The sequence below is a fragment of the Bubalus bubalis genome, chromosome 15 (assembly GCF_019923935.1).
Source record: "Bubalus bubalis isolate 160015118507 breed Murrah chromosome 15, NDDB_SH_1, whole genome shotgun sequence".
In the NCBI taxonomy this organism is placed as follows: domain Eukaryota; kingdom Metazoa; phylum Chordata; class Mammalia; order Artiodactyla; family Bovidae; genus Bubalus; species Bubalus bubalis.
In genome coordinates, this window is record NC_059171.1 from 46667771 (window position 1) to 46689807 (window position 22037).

The window sequence follows — 22037 nt, forward strand, 5'->3', positions numbered from 1 at the left end:
AAGTTCTTTACAAGTTTATTGTATGCTCCCTTCATTGGTATTGCTCCTAACCACTGATAAGCCTGGGACAGGCAGACAGGTCCCCTTGAAAGTGAAAGTGGCTCAGTCATGTCCGACTCTTTGCAACCCCCTTGGAATTCTCCAGGCCAGGATATTGGAGTGGGTAGCCTTTCCCTTCTCCAGGGGATCTTCCCAATCCAGGGATCGAACCCAGGTCTCCTGCAAGTGATAAAATTCCTACCAGCATAATCAAATTCATACTTTTAAAACTAAAATTTAAAATGAGTTTTATTACTTACAACTTACAACTCTGGCTGATATCATTTGCTTTTATTAAATGTAAATTATTTTCACTAATTATTCACAGTAGAATATTGAACATATTTCAGTGTCTACTCTTAGTGACCTAAAAACATAGAAGCATCACATAATGTGGAATAGTGCAACAGTTTTGCAACTGGATGAAACTCAGTATGTTTTAAGAAAAACTAAAAGAAAGAACAATAATCATAAAAACAAAATATCTGAGCTCCATCTTGTAAGTGAAGAACTGATACAATGTATCATATTGCAACCTCTTCCCCAGTCCCGACCATTTAGTTCCAGCACAATCACCATCACTTATTCAGTGCAGACAAGGATATAGTTACACCAATCTAAGATGATCAGACTGTGTTAGAACACAGGGTCTATTTTTTAGCTATTTAGAATAGGTAAATACAAAAGTAGTGAAAATGCAGAAAAGATGTTCAGTGGTGATCTGTTTGGATGAATGTAAAACCAAAACTCAGCAAATAGCTGTTCAGTTTGGATTGTAATTTGTCCAAACGCTATTTGCTTTTTAAGACCTTACTCAAATTCTTTATCCTCTGAAAACCTTTCCTGATCTCGTCTTCCCATCTGCACTCAGGTAAATATAATAGTTCTCCCTCTGAATCTGCATGAGTTTTCTTTTACACTTAGTACTATTCCACATTATGTAATACTTTTATGTTTTTATATTATTAAGAATGGACACTGAAATATATGTTAAATATTCTACTATGAAATGCTCAGTTGCTTCAGTCAGGTCTGACTCTTTGTGACCCCATGGACCATAGCCTGCCAGGCTTCTCTGTCCATGGGATTTTCCTGGCAAGATACTAGAGTGCGTTGCTATTTCTTTCTCCAGGGGATCTTCCCAACCTAGGGATCGAACCTGAGTCTTCTGCATCTCCTGCACTGCAGATGGATTCTTTACTGCTAAACCACCAGAGAAGCCCCTACTATGAATAATTAGTGAAGATAATTTACATTTAAAAAAAGAAAATGATATCAGCCAGCATTCTAAGTTGTAAGTAACAGATAACTGGCTAAATGAAGCAAAGGTTAATTTGGGGGTGGGGGGTGGGGGAACACATTGAAAGTCTCCTGATGCTGCTAAGTCGCTTCAGTCGTGTCCGACCCTGTGTGACCCCACAGACAGCAGCCCACCAGGCTCCCCTGTCCCTGGGATTCTCAAGGCAAGAACACTGGAGTGGGTTGCCATTTCCTTCTCCAATGCATGAAAGTGAAAAGTGAAAGTGAAGTCACTCAGTCATGTCTGACTCTTAGCGACCCCATGGACTGCAGCCTACCAGGCTCCTCCATCCATGGGATTTTCCAGGCAAGAGTACTGGAGTGGGGTGCCATTGACTTCTCCTGAAAGTCTCCTAGAAGGGTGTTTGAAGAAACAAGCTTGGGAATAGGTTGGGAATGGGTGCCAAAGAGGAGAAGCCACAGCAGGAAGGGTGGCCAGCACCCCACCCTACAATAAAAGATCCCTTCTTCCCCTCCATGCACACAGCTCACCACATACAAGAGGCAGGAACACAAATATCCATGGAGTGAAGTAGGAACCTACCTGAAAATGCCCTCATGGTAAAATACGGCACACAATGAGACAGGCGTGATTCTCAGGAAGAAAAGAAGTTTGGGGGAAAGAGAGAGGGAGAGAAGGAAGGGGAAGAGAGAGAGTGAGAGAAATATCAGAAAGGTCAAAATAAAAAATAAAGGAAATATAGAATGCTGACTGGGACTTAGAGAAATTGAACCACACATGCACTGTTGGTGGAATACAAGATGGTACAGCCACTCTGGAAAACAATTTGGGGGTTCTTTTGTCGTTGTTCAGTCACCCAGTCAGGTCTGACTCTGTGACCCCATGGACTGCATGGAGTTCATGCACGCCAGGCCTCCCTGTCCCTCACCACCTCCCAGAGTTTGCCCAAGTTCACATTCATTGCATCAGTGATGCCGTCCAGCCATCACATCCTCTGATGCCCTCTTCTCCTACTGCCTTCAATCTTTCCCAGCACCAGGGACTTTTCCAATGAGCCATCTGTTCACATCAGATGACCAAAATACTGGAGCTTCAGCTTCAGCATCAGTCCTTCCAGTGAATATTCAGGGTTGATCTCCCTTAAGATTGACTGGTTTGATCTCCTGGCTGTCTGAGGGACTTTCAGGAGTCTTCTCCAGAACCACAGCTCAAAAGCATCATTTCTTTGGCATTCTGCCTTCCTTATGGTCCAGCTCTTACAATTGTATGTGACCACTGGGAAGACCATAGCCTTTAGCCTTGAAGATACAGACCTTTGTCAGCAGAGTAGTGTCTCTGGTTTTCAACACACTGCCTACATTTGCCATTGCTTTCCTGCCAAGAAGCAACCATCTTCTGACCTCATGCCTGCAGTCACCATCCGCAGTGATTCTGGAGCCCAAGAAGAGAGTTTCTTTTAAAACTTAACATGCAATTACCATATGATCCAGCATTTGCACTCTTGATTATTTATTCTAGAGAAAATGAAATTTATGGTCACCTAAAAATCTGAACACAAATTTTCATAGTAGCTTTATTCATAACAGCCCCCAAATGGAATCAGCCCAGATGTCCTTCATCAGGTGAATGATTAAAGAAAGTGGAGTGTAGAATGCCAAGCAAGTGGAGTGTAGATATGCCATTGCGTGGAATACAATAAAAGCAATAAAAGGAATGAACAATTAATATATGCAAAAACTTGGATGAATCTTCAGGGAGTAACACTGAGTTAAAACAGCCAATCCCAAAAGATTATGTACTACATGATTCCATTTTGGTAACATTTTTGAAATGACAACATCTTAGAAATGAAAGACAGATAAATGGTTGCCAGAGGTTAGGTAAGGCTGCCAAAGGATGTGGTAAGAAGTGGGCAAGGGAGGGAATGACATGAACTTGCTTATAAAAGGGCTCAGAAGGGACCCATGTGGTATTGGAACTGTTCAGTATTTTGATTGTGGTGGTAGATCCACAAACCTACATGGGTGATAAATTTTAAGTAATCTTAATACACACAGAAATGAGTGTGTATTATTTCCAAGTAAAACTGGAAAAATCTAAATAAAATCAGTGGACTGTATCAAGGTCAATTTCTTGATTTTGATGTTATACTATAGTTTTACTAAAGGTTCCAGTGGCACTAGTAGTAAAGAACCTGCCTACCAATGCAGGATATGTAAGAGGTGTGGGTTCAGTCCCTGGGTTGGGAAGGTCCCCTGGAGGAGAGCATGGCAACCCACTCCAGTATTCTTGCATGGAGAATCCCATGGACAGAGAAGCCTGGAGGGCTAGGGCCCACAGGGTTGCAAAGAGTCAGACATGACTGAAGCGACTTAGCACACACACAGAACTAGAGGAAAATGAGCACCATGTAAGGGATCTCTATTGTTTCTTGTTACCACATGGGAATTAAAATTATCTTAATAGAAATTCCAGCTTAATGCACACACACAATATACACCTTTATTAAACACCAAGTAGGTGGTAAAAATTCTTCTCCCTGTTAGAAGGGAGAAAGCTAGCAACTGAAGGATAGTAATAGTGTAATGAAAAGTGAAAGTGAAAGTCGCTCAGTCACGCCCAACTCTTCACAACCCCATGGAATTTCCAGGCTAGAATACTAGAGTGGGTAGCCTTTCCCTTCTCCAGGGGATCTTCCTGACCCAGGAATCGAACCGGGGTCTCCTGCATTGCAGGCAGATTCTTGACCAACTGAGCTATCAGGAAAGCCAGTAATAGTGTAATAGTTTAATATAAATAATAGCATAGGAAAAGGAACAGACGAATTACTAATTTCCAAAGAGTATGAAAAGTGACAGTTACAAGCTTGTGTCACAGACTACAGAAGTTGGAGGGCCTGCAACAAGCTAGGAAGAATTCATGGAAAGTTTGACATCTTAGACAGGCTGCAAAACTGAAGCTAACTGGATGGCTGGAGAAAGAACAGGGCACTGCAGGGAGTAATATGTGGAAAAGCAGGAAGCACAAAAGACATGGAATGTTTAAGGAATGGGTCTGAGTGTCGCTGAAGCTTCAGGTGGAGACACAGGAGTCCCAACCATGCAGAGAATTGTATTCTGTCCTGAAAAGCTGTCAATGGGTCCTGGGGGCAACATGGAGCCAACCAAGACAGTGGACTGGCTATGTCACCTTAGCTAAGTGTCATGACCTGAGGGAGATCTCATCTAAGACTTGCTGCCTCATGTGTAAAATAGGGATGACACTGTCATGAAGATTAAGCTGTTGTTCAGTCGCTCAGTTGTGTCTGACTCTTTTGCAACCCCTTGGACTGTAGCCCACCAGGATCCTCTGTCTATGGGATTTCCCAAGCAAGAATACTAGAGTGGGTAGCCATTCCCTCCTTCAGGGGATCTTCCCGATCCCAGGATTGAACCCACTTCTCCTGCATTGACAGGCAGATGCTTTACCACTGAGTCACCTGGGAAGCATACATAGATACATAGTTACATAGATAAAAGTAATCATGTTATTATATATTATGTTATTAATTAAGTAGACATACACCTAAAGAATTTAACACTGTACTCAATAAATATTAACTTAGAGTAGGGAGAAGAGGAGGAGTAAGAATAGTCATCATGCTGAGACCTGCAGGAACCTAGAAGACCACAGGTGAGGTGGTGATGCTGGGTTGAAAGGAGGGCTGCAGAACACACAGGGGTTACAGCGCTGGACCCCCGAGAGCCAGAAGGAGCGAGGGGAATGATCTTGTGGAGAGAAGCATGAGGTGTCATCAAGGAAGGAAAACTAGAACGCACTAACTGCCTACCACGTACTTTATAATATTAGCTCATTTATTCTTCACAACAGCTCTACTAGGACAGGTATTATAATTCCACCATGTAAAAGAGGAAACTGAGACTCAGAGATAAAATTCCCCAAAATTATATAGGTAGTAAGTGAAAATACTGAGATTCAAAACCTGGTCTTACTGTACAATGTCCATGCTTTTCCTGCTACACCAGTTAAATCATTTCCAAGTCTTAGGGAATGGCCCATAAAAACCATTCACCATCAGTAATAAGTAATTCTATACAACAAATAATTCTCTATGACTAACAGGGTTTTTATGGCTCTCAGCTCCCCATTCCCCCAAATCACTCTATTAGAAAAAGAAAAGGAAAAAAAAGTCAACAGGAAAGGAACACGTAATTGATTATGATTATAGCTGGCATTCTAGATGCAGAGAAGATAAATGATTATCCAAGTTGAAGCTGAATCTTTGATAGCACCTTATACTGTCATCCAATAACAATTACCCCTCAGCCCTCACCTTTCTCCAGTTAAAATCCCTTAATGGTTTAAACATAATCTCCCAACCTACACACCAAATTAAAACACAAAGATCCAGGAATCTGAAGGAGGAAATTCATCAGTAGTGAGGGAATAATGGTGGTCAGCTCCTTGGCTTCTACCCTAGTTGGGTTTAAACTTTTCATTCCTTATGTTAATTCACTATTTAGAACCCAGGTAACAAATCTACTCGATAGGCCAAAAACAAAAGTTCCAACAGTGATTCTCTTTAACCACTTTCTACTACAACAAACAATAAAATCTGTGATTTGTGATTTATCTATTCTGCTTGTTTCTGAACTGCAGAGATATATGTTCAAGATATCTTATTCTCATTGATACTCTATGTGTATCATATGTACAGTACACATGCTGCTGCTGCTAAGTCGCTTCAGTCGTGTCCGACTCTGTGTGACCCCATAGACCGCAGCCCACCAGGCTTCCCCGTCCCTGGGATTCTCCAGGCAAGAACACTAGAGTGGGTTGCCATTTCCTTCTCCAATGCATGTGAGTGAAAAGTGAAAGTGAAGTCGCTCAGTCGTGTCCCGTGCCCAACTCTTCACGACCCCATGGACTGCAGCCTACCAGGCTCCTCCGTCCATGGGATTTTCCAGACAAGAGTATTGGAGTGGGTTGCCATTATACTGTCTAATACAGCAAGACACAATTTTTTCATGAGTTATAATAGCCTAAATGATACAATATCTTTTTCCTAAAAGTACTATTTAGTACTTATTTGTTTAAAATTATATGCATGAAACATAGTTTTACTTTGCCATCTATTAGATAATGTAAGAAATCTTGGGCAGTGTAGCAAGGTAGGGAATTTAAATCCATTTTTGATCATTGTGTCATATATCCTTTCTTTACTGAAAACAGTGTTTTTCAACCCTGGTTGTATTAGGAATCACCTAACATCTTTTAAAATAAATCCTTATATCTGGACATCTCTTCCCTTCTCTGGCTCCCCCAGCCCCTCCCTGCCTTAAGGTGACTGTCTGGGGTGGAGATCACAAATTAAAGCTCTCTCCATGTGATAGCTCAGTTGGTAAAGAATCTGCCTGCAATGCAGGAAACCCTGGTTCAATTGCTGGGTTGGGAAGATCCCCTGGAGAAGGGAAAGGCTACCCACTCCAGTATTCTGGCCTGGAGAATTCCATGGACTATACAGTCCATGGTTGCAAAAAGTTGGACACAACTGAATGACTTTCACTTTTCCATGTGATTCTAATGTGCAGGCAGGTTGAAAATCACTACACCAGACTCTCAAAAAAGTGACTTTGTCAGCTTTATTTACCACACATCTCTGTTGATCACTGTTCAGACAAGTGATAAAAACTGAGTAAGACATATTGTTGCTCTCAAGGGACTTATCATATAGAGCTCTGTTGTCCAATATGAGAGTCTCGAGCCACATGTGGCTATTCAAATTTATGTTTAAACTAAAGTTGAATTAATTAAAATTTACCCCCTCAGTCATACTAGCCACATTTCAAGTGCTCAACAGCCACATGTGACTAGTGGCTACCATACTGAATAGTAGATTTATAACAGTTCCATCGCTATAAAAATGGGCTTCCCCTGTGGTTCAGCTGGTAAAGAATCCATCTGTAATACGGGAGACCTGGGTTCAATCCCTAGGTTGGGAAGATCCTCTGGAGAAGAGAAAGGCTACCCACTCCAGTCAGTATTCTGGCCTGGAGAATTCCATGGACTGTATAGTCCATGGGGTTGAAAAGAGTTGGACACAACTGAGTGACTTTCTTTCGTTATAAAAAACTTTAATTGGGTAGTACAAACCTAGATATTGTATCATTAGAAGAAACAAAAAAATAGATATTAATTAAACAATTGTGGGATGGACAGAACTACTTGTACATTAAGCACGCTCTATACTGCACCAAAATTATCTTCACTATCTTTTATATTGTATATAAAGGTAGTATGTTAAACTCTTTTGCGCCAGAATTATTTTGTCACTCTATTATTTTTATATAAATGACTATGGCTATGCTAGGGACTTCCCCGGTGGCTTAGCAGTAAAGAACCTGCCTGCAATGCAGGAGATATAGGAGATGGTGGGTTTGATCCCTGGGTCAGGAAGATCCCCTGAAGGAGGAAAGGGCAACCCACTCCAGTATTCTTGCTTGAAAAATCCCATGGACAGAAGAGCCTGGTGGGCTATAGTCCATGGGATTGCAAAGAGTTGGACACGACTGAAGCAACAGAGCACGTGGCTATGCTAGTTTGTATTTTCTTTGCCTAGATCAAAGCACTGTCAAATTGCCTCACATATACCAAAACTTTACTACATGCCTTTAAAAAACATTTTAAGTAATTTTAGATACACAGAAGAATTGCAAAGATAATACAGAATGTTCTTGTATACTCTTTATGCAGCTTTCTCACAGGTTAATGCTTACATAACTATAGTTTATCAAGACTTTTCACCAGGCTTTTCCCATGAAAGGCTCTTTCCTGTTCCAGGATCCAATCCAATGCACCAGGCTGCATTTATTTTTTATTTCTCCTATCTGTGACTGTTTTAGTTTTTCCTTTTTATTTTTTGTTTTGTTTTTCCATGACCTTGACACTTTGGAAAAGTGCTGGTCAGATATTTTTGTAGACTGATTCTCTGTCTGTTTGATGTTCTCTCATTAGATAGGGAATACAGATTTGAGGAAAGAACATCACAGAGTCAAGTACCCTTCTCATATAACAAATCACTATATCAGCCTGAATTACTACTGGCTACTAAGGTTAGTGCAGTTAACTTGATTGTATAGTTTTTGTTAACTGCATGTTTTTGCTCTGTAAAATTCATTTTCCCCCTTTCTATACTTCATTCATTAGAAAGCAAGTTACTAAATCTATATCTGACCCAAGAGGAGGGGGACTAAACTCCACCTCCTGGAAAGGCATCAGGAAACTGTGGAAACATGTTAAGACCACGATGCTGCTAAGTCGCTTCAGTCGTGTCCGACCCTGTGCGACCCCATAGATGGCAGCTCACCAGGCTCCCCCGTCCCTGGGATTCTCCAGGCAAGAACACTGGAGTGGGTTGCCATTTCCTTCTCTAATGCATGAAAGTGAAAAGTGAAAGTGAAGTCGCTCAGTCGAGTCTGACTCTTAGCGACCCCATGGACTGCAGCCTACCAGGCTCCTCCACCCATGGGATTTTCTAGGCAAGAGTACTGGAGTGGGGTGCCATTGCCTATGATCCACAGATGAATGTCAACGTTAGCGGGCAGAACTTTACAAAGAAACAGGATATTTACATAGCCTTGGTGTATATTTCCTATGACATCTATTAATCACTGATTAATAAATGTCATAGGAAATATACACCAAGGCTATGTGAATATCCTGTTTCTCTGTAAAGTTCTGCCTATTAACGTTGACATTCATCTGTGGATCATGCCCTGTTACCATTATTACTAAGATGATCGGATGGTAACTTTCTATTTTCCTCATCCTTTCTACATTTATTATTTGGAATTATTCTCTAAGGAAGTAAGGAAGGTAAGTCTGTTTTCTTCTTTTTGTTTACTTATTCAATAATTATATCAGTACAAACTCAAGAGATACTGATTTTATTTCTTAGCTTATAATCCAATACCATTCATTTTGTTGTCCAAATTTGTTCCAGGTTTACTTATTGGAAGCTCTTATAGATTAGCTTTGGGCTTCCCCTATGGCTCAGGGGTAAAGAAACCTTCTGCAGTGCAGGAACCACGGGAGATACAGCTTCGATCTCTGGGTTGGGAAGATCCCCTGGAGGAGCGCGTGGCAGCTGACTTGAGTATTCTTGCCTGAAGAATAAACAGTGAGGGGAGAAGGCATATTTTCCTTATTCTTGGTCTTGGAAAAAAGATACAAACTCTTACCATTCAACGTAACATAGGCAGTAGGTCTAGTTTTGTTTTGGGCTTTTTTTGTTTTTGGCAGGGGTTGTTGTCTTTTGCTTTTTTTGGTAGATGCCCTTTACTAGGTTAGGAAACTCCTTTATATTCCTAGTTTACTAAATGTTTTTATTGAGAAAGAATGTAGAAATTTGTTAAATTCTTTTTTTACACCATATATTGAAATGACCATTTGGTGTTCCTCATACAACCTATGAATGCATCAAATTATATTAATTGGTTATAAAATGTGAAACTAGCCTTGTATTTCTGGGATGAACCTAACTTGGTCATGATAGACTATGTTTTTTATCCAATGATGAATGCAACTTGATCATATTTTATTGAGGAATTTTGTTCTATGGTCATATAAGATATTGTTCTTCTTTCTTTGGCTTTAGTACTGGAATAATAACGGTCTTTTAAATTCATGGCTGCAATCACCATCTGCAGTGATTTTGGAGCCCCCAAAAAATCACTCCAAAATCACTGCAGATGGTGACTGCAGCCATGACATTACAAGATGTTCACTCCTTGGAAGAAAAGCTATGACCAACCTCAGTCAGTTCAGTTCAGTTCAGTCACTCAGTCGTGTCCAACTCTTTGCGACCCCATGAATCGCAGCACGTCAGGCCTCCCTGTCCATCACCAACTCCCGGAGTTCACTCAGACTCATGTCCATTGAGTCGGGGATGTCATCCAGCCATCTCATCTTCTGTCGTCCCCTTCTCCTCCTGCCCCCAATCCCTCCCAGCATCAGAGTCTATTCCAATGAGTCAACTCTTCGCATGAGGTGGCCTAAGTATTGGAGTTTCAGCTTTAGCATCAGTCCTTCCAAAGAAATCCCAGGGCTGATCTCCTTTAGAATGGACTGGTTGGATCTCCTTGCAGTCCAAGGGACTCTCAAGAGTCTTCTCCAACACCACAGTTCAAAAGCATCAATTCTTCGGCTCTCAGCCTTCTTCACAGTCCAACTCTCACATCCATACATGACCACTGGGAAAACAATAGCCTTGACTAGACGGACCTTTGTTGGCAAAGTAATGTCTCTGCTTTTGAATATGCTATCTAGGTTGGTCATAACTTTCCTTCCAAGGAGCAAGCATCTCTTAATTTCCAGGCTGCAATCACCATCTGCAGTGATTTTGGAGCCCCAAAAAATAAAGTCTGACACTGTTTCCCCATCTATTTCCCATGAAGTGATGGGACCAGATGCCATGATCTTAGTTTTATGAACGATAGACAGCATGTTAAAAAGCAGAGACATTACTTTACCAACAAAGGTCCATCCAGTCAAAGCTATGGTTTTTCCCGTAGTCACATATAGATGTGAGAGTTGGACTATACAGAAAGCTGAGTGCTGAAGAATTAATGCTTTTGAACTGTGGTGTTAGAGAAAACTCTTGAGAGTCCCTTGGACTGCAAGGAGATCCAATCAGTCCATCCTAAAGAAAATCAGTCCTGAATATTCTTTGGAAGGTGATGCTGAAACTGAAACTCCAATACTTTGGCCACCTGATGCGAAGAGCTGACTCACTGAAAAAGACCCTGATGTTGGGAAAGACTGAAGGCAGGAGGAGAAGGGGATGACAGAGGATGAGATGGTTGGATGGCATCACCAACTCAACGGATATGAGCTTGAGTAGACTCTGGAAGTTGGTGATGGACAGGGAGGCCTGGCATGCTATAGTCCATGGGGTCACAGAGAGTCGGACATGACTAAGCGGCTGAACTGAACTGAATGCTGGCCTTGTAGAATGAATTATTAAGTGAGCCCTGTCTATTTTCTGGAAGAAAATTTGAGGAACTGTCATTATTTATTCATTATTATTAAAATACCTGGGAGCCTGATCTGTGGCTGTATAAGAAGACTATGTTTAGCTTTGTAAGAAATTGCCAAGCTGTCTCTTAAAGTACCTGTATCATTTTATATTTCCACAAACAATGAGAGTTCTTGTTGTTACTCACCCTTGCCAGCAATTAGTATTATCAGATTTTTAAAACATTTTACCCATTGGAATACACATGTAATGGCATCTTGTTTTAATGTGAAATTCCCCAATGACAAATGATGTTGAGCATGTTTTCATATGCTTATTTGCATTTGTGTATTTTCTTCGGTGATGTTTCTGTTAAAATAATTTGCCCGGCTTCTTTGTTTTTCTCTTGTTGAGAGTTCAAAATATTTTTTAAAATTTGCCTCAAGATTGCCTTTTGGATTCATGGGTTATTTAGAAATGTATTAATTTCCAAATATTTGGAAATTTTCCAGCTTTCTCTTATTAATTTATAATATAATTCTATAATGACCTGAGGACATAGTTGGTACCATGTCTGTTCTTTTAAATTTGTTAAAGTTCATTTGTGATCCAGAATATAGTTTATGTTAGTGAACGTTCCATGGGCACTTAAGAAGAATGTGTATTCTGAAGTTCTTTGGTGGAGTGATAAATGTCAACCATGTCAAGTTGATTGATAGCATTGCTCAGATCATTTATGTTGCTACTGATTTTTTTTTTTTTTTTTTTTTTTTTTTTTTTGCCTAATTGTTCTATCAGCAACTATAGGAGGGCGGGAGTCACCATGATAATTGCAGATGTGTCTGTCTGTCCTCTCAGCTTTCTGCCTCCTGTGTTCTGAAGCTCTCCTCTTAGGTATGTATACCTTTAGGACTGTCAGGTCCATTTGCAGAACTTACCACTTTATCATTATGTAATGTTCTACTTATTTCTGACAATATTCTTTTTCTGAAGTCTACTTTGACTGAATTTAACATAGTTTAGTCCTGCTTTGGCTTTTTTATGGAGGAGTCAGGACACAGTAATTGGTACAGGTATCTTCTGCTTTATACACTTCCCTTTTCTGAAAGACCTCTATTAGTACCTGTTTTAGCTAAGCAAAAAAAAACTGAAGAGGGTTTTTGCTCTTACAAAAACAGACAAAAATCAAAGTGGAAGAGGAAAGAGATGAGAGGCAAGATGGGGTAGCAGACTGTGGGTGTGCTTAGTCACTCAGTCATGTCCGACTCTTTGGGGCCCCACAGACTGCAGCCCACAGGCTCCTCTATCCATGGGGATTCTTCAGGCAAGACTACTGGAATAGGTTGTCATGCCCTCTTCCAGGGGATCTTCCCAACGCAGGAACAGAACCCAGGTCTTCTGCATTGCAAGTGGATTCTTTACTGTCTGAACCACCAGGGAAGCCTATGAATAATGGAGTGGGTAGCCTATCCTTTCTCCAAGGGATCTTCCCAACCTAGGAATTGAACTGGGGTCTCCTGCATTGCAGGTGAATTCTTTACCAGCTGAGCTATCAGGGAAGCCCTGATAGGAAGCAGATGAGGAGATACAAACAACTATGCATAAAATAAACAAGCAACAAGGCTATATAGCAGAGTATAGGGAAGTACAGCCATTATTTTGTAATAACTTACAAAGGGAGTATTGTCTATAAAAAATATTGAATCACTATGTTGTACATCCAAAACTAACACAATAGGGCAAACCAACTACAATAAACAATACGCAGTGTTCAGTATTATTTTGCGGCGTGGAGGTAGGGCACCCCTGGCAGCCAGTGGCACCACCAAACTCCTTCCCTAGGAAGCACATTCAGCATCCCAGCATGAAACCACCATTGCTTTGAACTGTATGAGCATCTGTGCTTTACCTTGATTTATTTTTTGCATCTGTTAGCAACATGTGTCTTAAGATAAATGCTTCTTTGCTTTAAGGCATTTTTGCTTAGGAAAGGTTTCATAGGAACACTTTACTTGTGGATAGTTGGGGGACCTGTATATGATTTTATTTTAACCTATCTATGTCTTTATATTTGAAGTGAGTCTCCCATAGACAACATAAAACTGAGTCTTCTTTCTAAATCCAATCTAACAATCTGCCTTTTACTGATGCATTTAGACATTTAAAGTGATTATCATTATGGTTGGCTTAAAATCTACTATCTTGCTAGCCATTTTCTTTTTTTTTATTTCTTAACTTTACAATATTGTATTGGTTTTGCCATACATCAACATGAATCTGCCACAGGTATACACGTGTTCCCCATCCTGAACCCTCCTCCCTCCTCCCTCCCCATACCATCCCTCTGGGTTGTCCCAGTGCACCAGCCCCAAGCATCCAGTATCGTGCATCAAACCTGCCATTTTCTATTTGTTCAATTTGGCCCTTGCTGCTTTTTTGTTCACTTTATGCCTTTTCTGAATGACTAAACATTTTAAGCATATTAAAAAAACAGAGACATCATCTTACTGACAAAGTTCTGAATAGTCAAAGCTATGGTTTTTCCAGAAGTCATATATGGATGTGAGAGTTGGATCATAAAGAAGGCTGAGTGCCAAAGAATCCATGCTCTCGAATTGCAGTACTGGAGAAGACTCTAGAGAGTCCCTTGGACAACAAGGAGATCAAACCCATTAATCCTAAAGGAAACCAACCTTGAATATTCATTGGACGGACTGACGCTAAAGCTGAAGCTCCAATACTTTGGCCACCTGATGCAAAGAGCCGACTCACTGGAAAAAAAACCCTGATGCTGGGAAAGACTGAAGGCAGAAGAAGGTGATGACAGAGATGGTTGGATGGCATCACCGACTCAACGGACATGAGTTTGAGCAAACTCCAGGAAATGGGGAACACAGGGAAGTCAGGTGTGCTGCAGTCCACGGGGTTGCAAAGTCAGACACTACTGAGCAACTGAACAACAAAGCGTTTCAATGATCTATTTTATCTCGTACTATTATTTACTATTTATGCCTCTTTTCTCAATGACTAATAATCAATTTATTAAAATAGTTGATTTAAGCAACACAATGGTGATTTCCTCTACTCTCGGCTCAATAATAATAGAAGTAATTTGCTTAACTCTCTCAGAAGGATTGTCCAAGTGAATGAGTCACTTAAGAATCTTCTGGAAATGCTGGCAAGTCTTAGAAGCTTCACCACAAAGAGTGTTTCTCATAGTGATTGTCAGTCCTGGTAGACATCTGAACCAGCCTTTCCACTTTAAGGTTCTTTTCCTTTGAGCCTCTCATCAAGTCAGCACACAGCTTCCCCAAGGATTTTATATGGCGGCCGGTTAGGGTAAATCTTCAGTGAACCATCACTTCTGGGGCCATGAGTGTCATTCCAGTAGCTTTAAAATCCGTGGCTGCCATATGGCAGCAGCATAACTTCCTGACTGACTTCCCTCCTCAGCAAGAAGGAACCATGGGGAGTCAGTGTCTTCCTCATAGAGGCTCTCTACCTTTTTTAATATTTAACTGTGTAATGGTTAATGAGTTTTCCTTCAAATAATCTTATACCACTTCTTATGCAACGTGACAGTACATTCCCGAGTCCTTCCATTCCTTGTGCCACACTTGCCATACATTTCATTTTTATTTATGGAATAAATACATTGCTCCAAGTTTTGCTTTATATAGTTAGCTTTTAGAACAAGTACAAATTAACAAAATATTCCATTTTAGCTTCATTCTTTATTCTCTGTATAAATCCAAGTTGCCGGTATCATATTTCTTCTACTTGAGAAACGTCAACACTTCTTGCAGAGTAGATCTGTGGTAATGATTTACATCAATTTTTGTTTATCTGAGAAAGGCTTTGCTTCTACTTCCAATTTTTACAAATCATTATTTATTTATGACTGCTGGGTCTTCATTGCTGTGTGTGGGCCTTCTCTAGTTGCGGCAGTCAGGGTCTACTCTTGACTCTGATGCACAGGCTTCTCACTGCAGTGGCTTCTCTTGTGGAGCACAGCATCCAGAGCAGTTTCAGTAGTTGTGGCACTCGGGCTTAGTTGCTCTGCAGCATATGGGATCTTCCTGGACCAGGGATTGAACCCATGTCCCATACATGGGCAAGTGGATTCTTAACCACCGGACCACCAGGGAAGTCCCCTGCTTCATAATTGAAAGATTTTTTTTTAATTTCATTTTATTTTTAAACTTTACAATATTGTATTGGTTTACTAGATATGGCAGATTTTTTTTCCTTTTAAGAACTTTATAGACATCATTCTATTGCCTTCTTATTTACATGATTTCTAATGAGAAGTCTGCTGTAATTCTCTTCCTTGTTCATCAATGTAACATCATCTTTCCCTCAGTCTGCCTTCAAGGTTTTTTCCTTTGTCTTCAGCTTTCAGGATTTACAGCATGATGTTCACAGGTGTTGGGTTTTTTAAAAATTCTTACTCATATTTCTTCAAATACTTTTTCTGCCCTCTACTCTTTTTGTTCTCCTGAAAGTTAAAGTAAGTGAAAGTGTTAGTCACTCAATAGTATCAGACTCTTTGCGACCCCATGAACTGTAGCCTGCCAAGCTCCTCTGTCCATGGGATTCTCCAGGCAAGAATATTGGAATGGGTAGCCATTCCCTTCTCCAGGGGATCTTCCCAACCCAGTGATCGAACCCAGGTCTCTTGCATTGTGGACAGATTCTTTACCATCTGAGCTCCTGCAGTTTCAATTATGCATACGTTAGATCATTTGGTATTGTCCTTTAGCCACTGGATGCTCTGTTCTCTTTTGTATCATTCTTTTTTTTTTTTTTTTTTTTTCTCTTTGTGTTTCACTTTGGGTAATTTCTATTGACCTAGCTCCATTTTCAAGTCCATTGGCTCTTTTTCCAGCTATCTTAAATCTACTGGCAAAATCACTGAAAGCATTCTTGATCTCTGCTACTGAATTATTCTTTTCTAGGATTTTCATTTTTATAGTTTCCATGTCTCTGCTCAAAGCATCTACTCAGCCAGGTATGTTGTCTCCCTTTTCCATTACAGCCTTTACCATATTAACCATAACTACTTTAAATCCCTATTGGATAGGTCCAACATATGGGTCATATCTGAGTCTGGCTTTATTGACTCCTTTGTCATTTTAAACTGTGTTTTTTCTTCCCTCTTTGTATGCCTAAATTTTTTTTGTTTAAAGTTGGATGTATTGTACAAGACAAAACAAATATGGGGATATATGATTGTTATACTTGGAGATGGGCACACATTTCCCCCTGTTGGGCTGTTAGTATAGGGGTTCATGCCCATCAAGTCAGGAATTGGGCTGGGTTTGAAGCTTGCTTCCTGCTTGGCTCTGGGTCTTCTACTTGGCTAAGGTTTTTTTTTTGTTTTTGTTTTTGTTTTTCCTTTGTGCAAAAGACAGATTCTGTCTCCTGCAGCTCTCCCAGTTGTATTCCGCTCTTAATTTTATTTGAGAATAATAGGGGGAGTGGTGAAAGGAGATGTTCTTATTAAGCCTCAGATTTAGGCAAGCATTATGAACCTGGATCTCAGGTCTATGACATTCTTAAGTATTCCTGTTCCTTCTCCAGGGGTAATACTGGGTCTACATGGTCTCAGCTATCCCCCAGATGCCTTAGTCCATACCCTTGTTTCCCTTTCCCTGTATAGTAAGGCTTTTGTTCATCTTAGATGATACAGAAGGTGAATCTGGCAGTGTTGGCAGTGGCTTCTGTTCCCTCCCCTATTCCAGCCATATCACAGGGGAAGTTTGCCTAGGCCTCTCCTCAATCTGCCCTGGGAGTTCCTAGAGGAAAATTCTTCTGTGACTGTGACCCCATACACACACGAATGTCTGCAGCTCCAGGGGCTTCACCCTCCCACCCAGGCTTTTTTTTTTTTTTATCTTGTGAGAGACTTTTTTTTTTTTTTTTTACAATATCACCTTTAAAATCACAACAAAGTTTAAGTATTTCAAACCACTATTTCAAATAGCATAGGGAAAAAAAGACTGTGTTCCAGCCACTTCTTTTTTTTCCCCTCATACATTTGTAGTTTTTATTTATATTTTTTGTTTTTATTTTTTAAAATATAAATTTATTTCTTTTAATTGGAGGCTAATTACAGTATTGTATTGGTTTTGCCATACACTGACATGAACCACTACAGGTGTACATGTGTTCCCCATCCTGAACCCCACTCCCACCTCCCTCCCCATACATCCCTCTGGGTCATCCCAGTGCACCAGCCCCGAGCATCCTGTATCATGCATCGAACCTGGATTGGCGATTAGTTTCACATACGATATTATACATGTTTCAATGCCATTCTCCCAAATCATCCCACCCTTGCCCTCTCCCACAGAGTCCAAAAGAGTGTTCTATACATGTGTCTCTTTTGCTGTCTTGCATACAGGGTTATTGCTACCATCTTTAGAAATTCATTAAAAACTTCTAGCTGAATCTTCTCTTTGGCTTATATGAATCTGGCAACATCTTTCTTTGCAAGCACTTGTCTCTCCCCATATTTCAGGGTAGTTGTTCACCCTGAAATCTCAATTCTTTCACAGGTTCAAATATCATTAATTTCCACTTGTCAGGTTTTTTTCCGCCTTGTTGTTTGTGTAGAAGTGATAGTCTTTTCAGCACTCATAATTTCCAAATGAATAAAGAAGTCTTTTCTACAAAGAGGCAATCTGACCCATCCCACATATTGCTCATATGACAGTGAATAGACAAAGGGCCTACAAGTGTTTAAAAGAAAAAAACCTAGTTTCCAGTTCCTGCCGTGTAATTAATTAGCCAGGAGTGTGACTTCAAACAAGAAAAATGGACTGATGAGACTTATTAGACTCATCACTCCAAAAGGATCAAGTGGTATAACTATGTGAAAATGATCTGAAAAGGATTTTAAAAAGATGGGATAAATGCAAAGTATGAGCTTATATTTTATTCTTTAGTTGAAGGCTGTATGATAAAAATAAAAAAGGGGTTTTATATCTGGCCACATAAAGATTTAGATCAATTCAGTCACATTTAATGAGTCCCTGCTACATGCCAAATTCTGTCCTAGTCATTTCTCTATCTGGGGAATGAAAAAGACACAATCTGCACCCTTAAGGAGTTTTTAGTCCAATGAAGAAGACAAATTATGTTTAATTTGACTCAATCATTTAATTATAAATATCTGAAACTAACACCTGTCCATTCTTAGAAGAAAATTGAGTAACAATATACACATGTGAAAATAATTTTTTTACAATTAAATTAGTCCAGAATTAGTATACTGTTTTAAATTAGGGAAAAAATGACAACTGATTTTCTCTCAAAATATCACCCTGATTAAAACTTCATAAGTATATGAGAATTCTTCTTAAAACTAAAGAAATATTTTACTCTTTAAATAATTAATTTGTAATTCAGATATTACAGTAGCATGCTTTAAAGAGTTAAAATTTGTCATCACCAGGAAAATTACACTAATAATACTTTATTTTTAAACAGAAATAACATTTGTATGTATTGCTTAGGTAGTTTCTTAAATGATTTACTCTTTTTTCCATTAGGTCATTTATAATTAAGGGGTTCCTAAGCTGAACAGTTAGATGCAAAAACATGTGTTCAAAGTTGAGACAGAAATGGCAAATGGCCACATTCTTAAGATCATGTAATTGAATGAATTAGGGAATTCAATACCTCAGCAGATGACAAGTTCAAGGATGACCCTGTTTTAGCAAAAGCTAAGTTGGAACACATGAAACCATCTGATTTTGAGTTTTCATGTGAATCATTTTGGAGCACAAGGATTAATGAATGTATGAGAATGTGTGCTTGGATTAGAATGCATTCCTACAGAATGAGAATAAGAAATATGAGAAATATTAAACAGAAACAAATACAGCATTGTTAATTTCTTACGATGTGACTTCAGAGGTGGGTTACTTTCCCACAATGCACCTGCATGCAACAGACAACTGTAAACAGTATATGATTCTGTTCAGAGCCTGTTCACAAGCCACCATCAACTTGGCTCAGTCCTCTTTACACACTACTAGGTTTGTCTTCTGGAACTAATAAGATTAAAAATTCAAATCTGCTTACGCTTTGGGCTAAACAGTAGAATTCTCTAAAAACAGATATATATCAGTATCTATACATATACTGATACATAAAATTATGAATTGGAGGGCATGTTTTGAGAGCATTTCTGATTGTCAAAAATGTTTGAAAGCAAATCATCTGTATAATTTAAAACTCAATTGGTATATGGAAAAATTCTGTCTTCAATCCATGTGAATTATTTCATCAAACATGACAAAAGGGACTTCCTTGGTGGTACAGTGGTTAAGACTCCTAGCTTCCAATGCAGGGGGTGCAAGTTCGATCCCTGGTTGGGGAACTAAGATCCCACATGCCACGTAGTGCAGCCAAAAAAGTTAAAATAAGATAAAATAATAGTTAATACAGTTCATTCAGACCTTGCTCTGTTTATAACAAGGGCAAGTCAAAGGCCTGTGAGAATTGTGAACTTCTCAACGGTTCAGGGTCAATATGAACAAGGGTACCAGCTGTTCCATTAGATAATGTCTTGGATAAAGTCACTCTTGAACGGAAATTTTCACACTTTGTAATAATAAGGCATCACTACTGAAATGAAAAAATAAATAAAAAGATGATGACAAATATCTGAGATAGTCCAGAAATGAATTCTTTTCCATGACCAAATTTATTTTCTAAGCCAAGAAAGAAATAATAAGCATTTTGCCAAACTCTATGCTTTCGTGGTGGTTTAGAAATTAATAACACAGTATGAGTACAATGAGAACACATATTCAAAGTGAGAAAGCAGTTTACTGTGATCTTACTTCCCACTTTCAAGAGAAATAAAAATGAATAAACAGCTACTTTTAACTTTCAGACCTACTGAACAATAACTCGAAAAATTAGGACATGTAATGTACAAATGATGCTGGAATTGTTTTTTATTCCTTCTCCTAAAAGTGTCATTCTTCCATCTTCCAAATACCAGTTGGCTTGTGGGATCTTAGTTCCCCAACCAGGGATTGAACCCAGGCCTCAGCAGTGAAAGCACTGAGTCCTAACCACTGGACCACCAGAGAATTACTTTGATAAACTTATGATGGTAGCTGCTCTTGAGCTTGTAACGAAATTTAAAGAAAATACTTTATTTGTGCTGCCAAAATATGCTTACCAGTCGAAACGGTTAGCTATATAAATGAGAGGTTGCTTTTAGATTTCATTTTTATATTGAAGGTTTTCTTTTTAGATAGCACAAAATCACAGAACAGTTTGCTAAATTTTGTTCGTCCAAGCCATAATGATTTCTGGGAATTGAGCAGCAGTGGGGAAGATTTGCTTAATAGTAAATCATGTTCTTTATTGCAACTGTGGCTTTACAATGATTTGAGTTATGCCGGGATTCTGTTCTAGACAATTGGAAATCAAACAGGAGAATGTTAATTTCTTACAACCAAGACATCTCATACCACAATATGATACGCATGGCTGCTATACAGTAATAGCCGAGCAACATTTTTTAAGCTGAGAGCAGTTAGTGTTCTTTTTCAAGGCAGATGTTTTCCAGATTTGCTATTGTCACTCATTAAGAAAGTAAGAAGTCTGTGAGTTATGATAATGTGAGGTATGATATTGTGCATAAAATCTCATCCATAAAACACCACAGATTTTTCTCAGCTAATTCTTTCCTCTGCTTGCTTTAATTGGTTCAGTGTGACTGTTGGTTTCCATTAGTCTAGAAATACTTATTTTGTCTGTGGGATAAAATGTAACCAAACAGAAAATAGGTAGGCGGTGAATATGCTGATAAAATGGAAAAAGGGTAGATATTTTAGTTAGCAGGACTTATATATTCAAAAATCATGCTGTTTTAAAGTAGTTGTGAAAAAAATGATTTTGGGTATTTAATTTGGGGAACAATGTGCATACTTTGGAGGAATTCAAAGCAATGTACAAATATTATCCAATGAACTTTTCCATGTAAGATAACAGAGGAGATCTTACCGTGGCTGTAGTTTACTGGAGTAAACACAGTTCACATAGTGACAATGAAGCCCTAAATGAAACAGAACAATGAAAAAAGCAAAGGCTGGGATTTTTTTTTTTTTTTTTTACTCCTATAAATTGAGTTTAATGCCTAAATTATCAGAAAAATACTGTGGTGATAATACCAAAAAGAGACTATAATTTTCAATCTAACATATACTTTCTTAAAGCTATCTCCTTACCTAGAGTGATCTTAAAATGTGAAATAGGGTAGATGAGATATGTAATGTCTTGGTTAAATAACTACTGTTGACCTGATTGACATTACCATGAATTTAAAAAGTGTACTTATCATCTTTATTTCATTTCTTCTAAATGTTTGAATAGAAATATCTTCATTTAAAAAGTTGAGATTTTTAATAACTACTATTAAAAATATATATCTTTTTAAAAAGTTGATTGTCTCTATAGGGGTCATTAGTGGTGAGAGAGGTTTCTGTTTTCCCACAGAAGTGGCTCATGGTATCTGTGCGGGGCTCCCAGCTGGCCTGCTCCTCAGAACTGAATTTGCAAACCCACATTCCAGATTGCCTCAGTACTGCAACATGAGATGCCTTAAAGAAGTAAAAACACAAATAGCTTAAGATACGATCAGTGGAAATACAATGATGGCTTTTTCACAAAACTTCAAACAAGAAGCCTTTAAAA

At 39.1% G+C, this 22037-nt stretch overlaps 1 long non-coding RNA gene, 1 other non-coding gene and 1 pseudogene across 4 annotated transcripts in view; all 3 read right to left on the reverse strand.

The window, feature by feature from the left end:
* Positions 1-22037, reverse strand: part of LOC102393072 — a 139724-nt gene that overhangs the window by 88338 nt on the left and 29349 nt on the right. The window contains exon 4 of one of the 3 annotated variants that reach the window (XR_006544944.2): positions 15453-15813. The exons of the other annotated variants lie outside the window; for them this stretch is intronic. This is a non-coding gene — a long non-coding RNA (uncharacterized LOC102393072). Of the gene's footprint in view, positions 1-15452; positions 15814-22037 lie in introns of those variants that run through there. 3 annotated transcript variants of the gene reach the window in all.
* LOC112579092 lies at positions 14154-15321 on the reverse strand (annotated as a pseudogene).
* Positions 20354-20425, reverse strand: TRNAE-UUC. Its single transcript has one exon. It is a non-coding gene; the product is annotated as a tRNA-Glu (tRNA).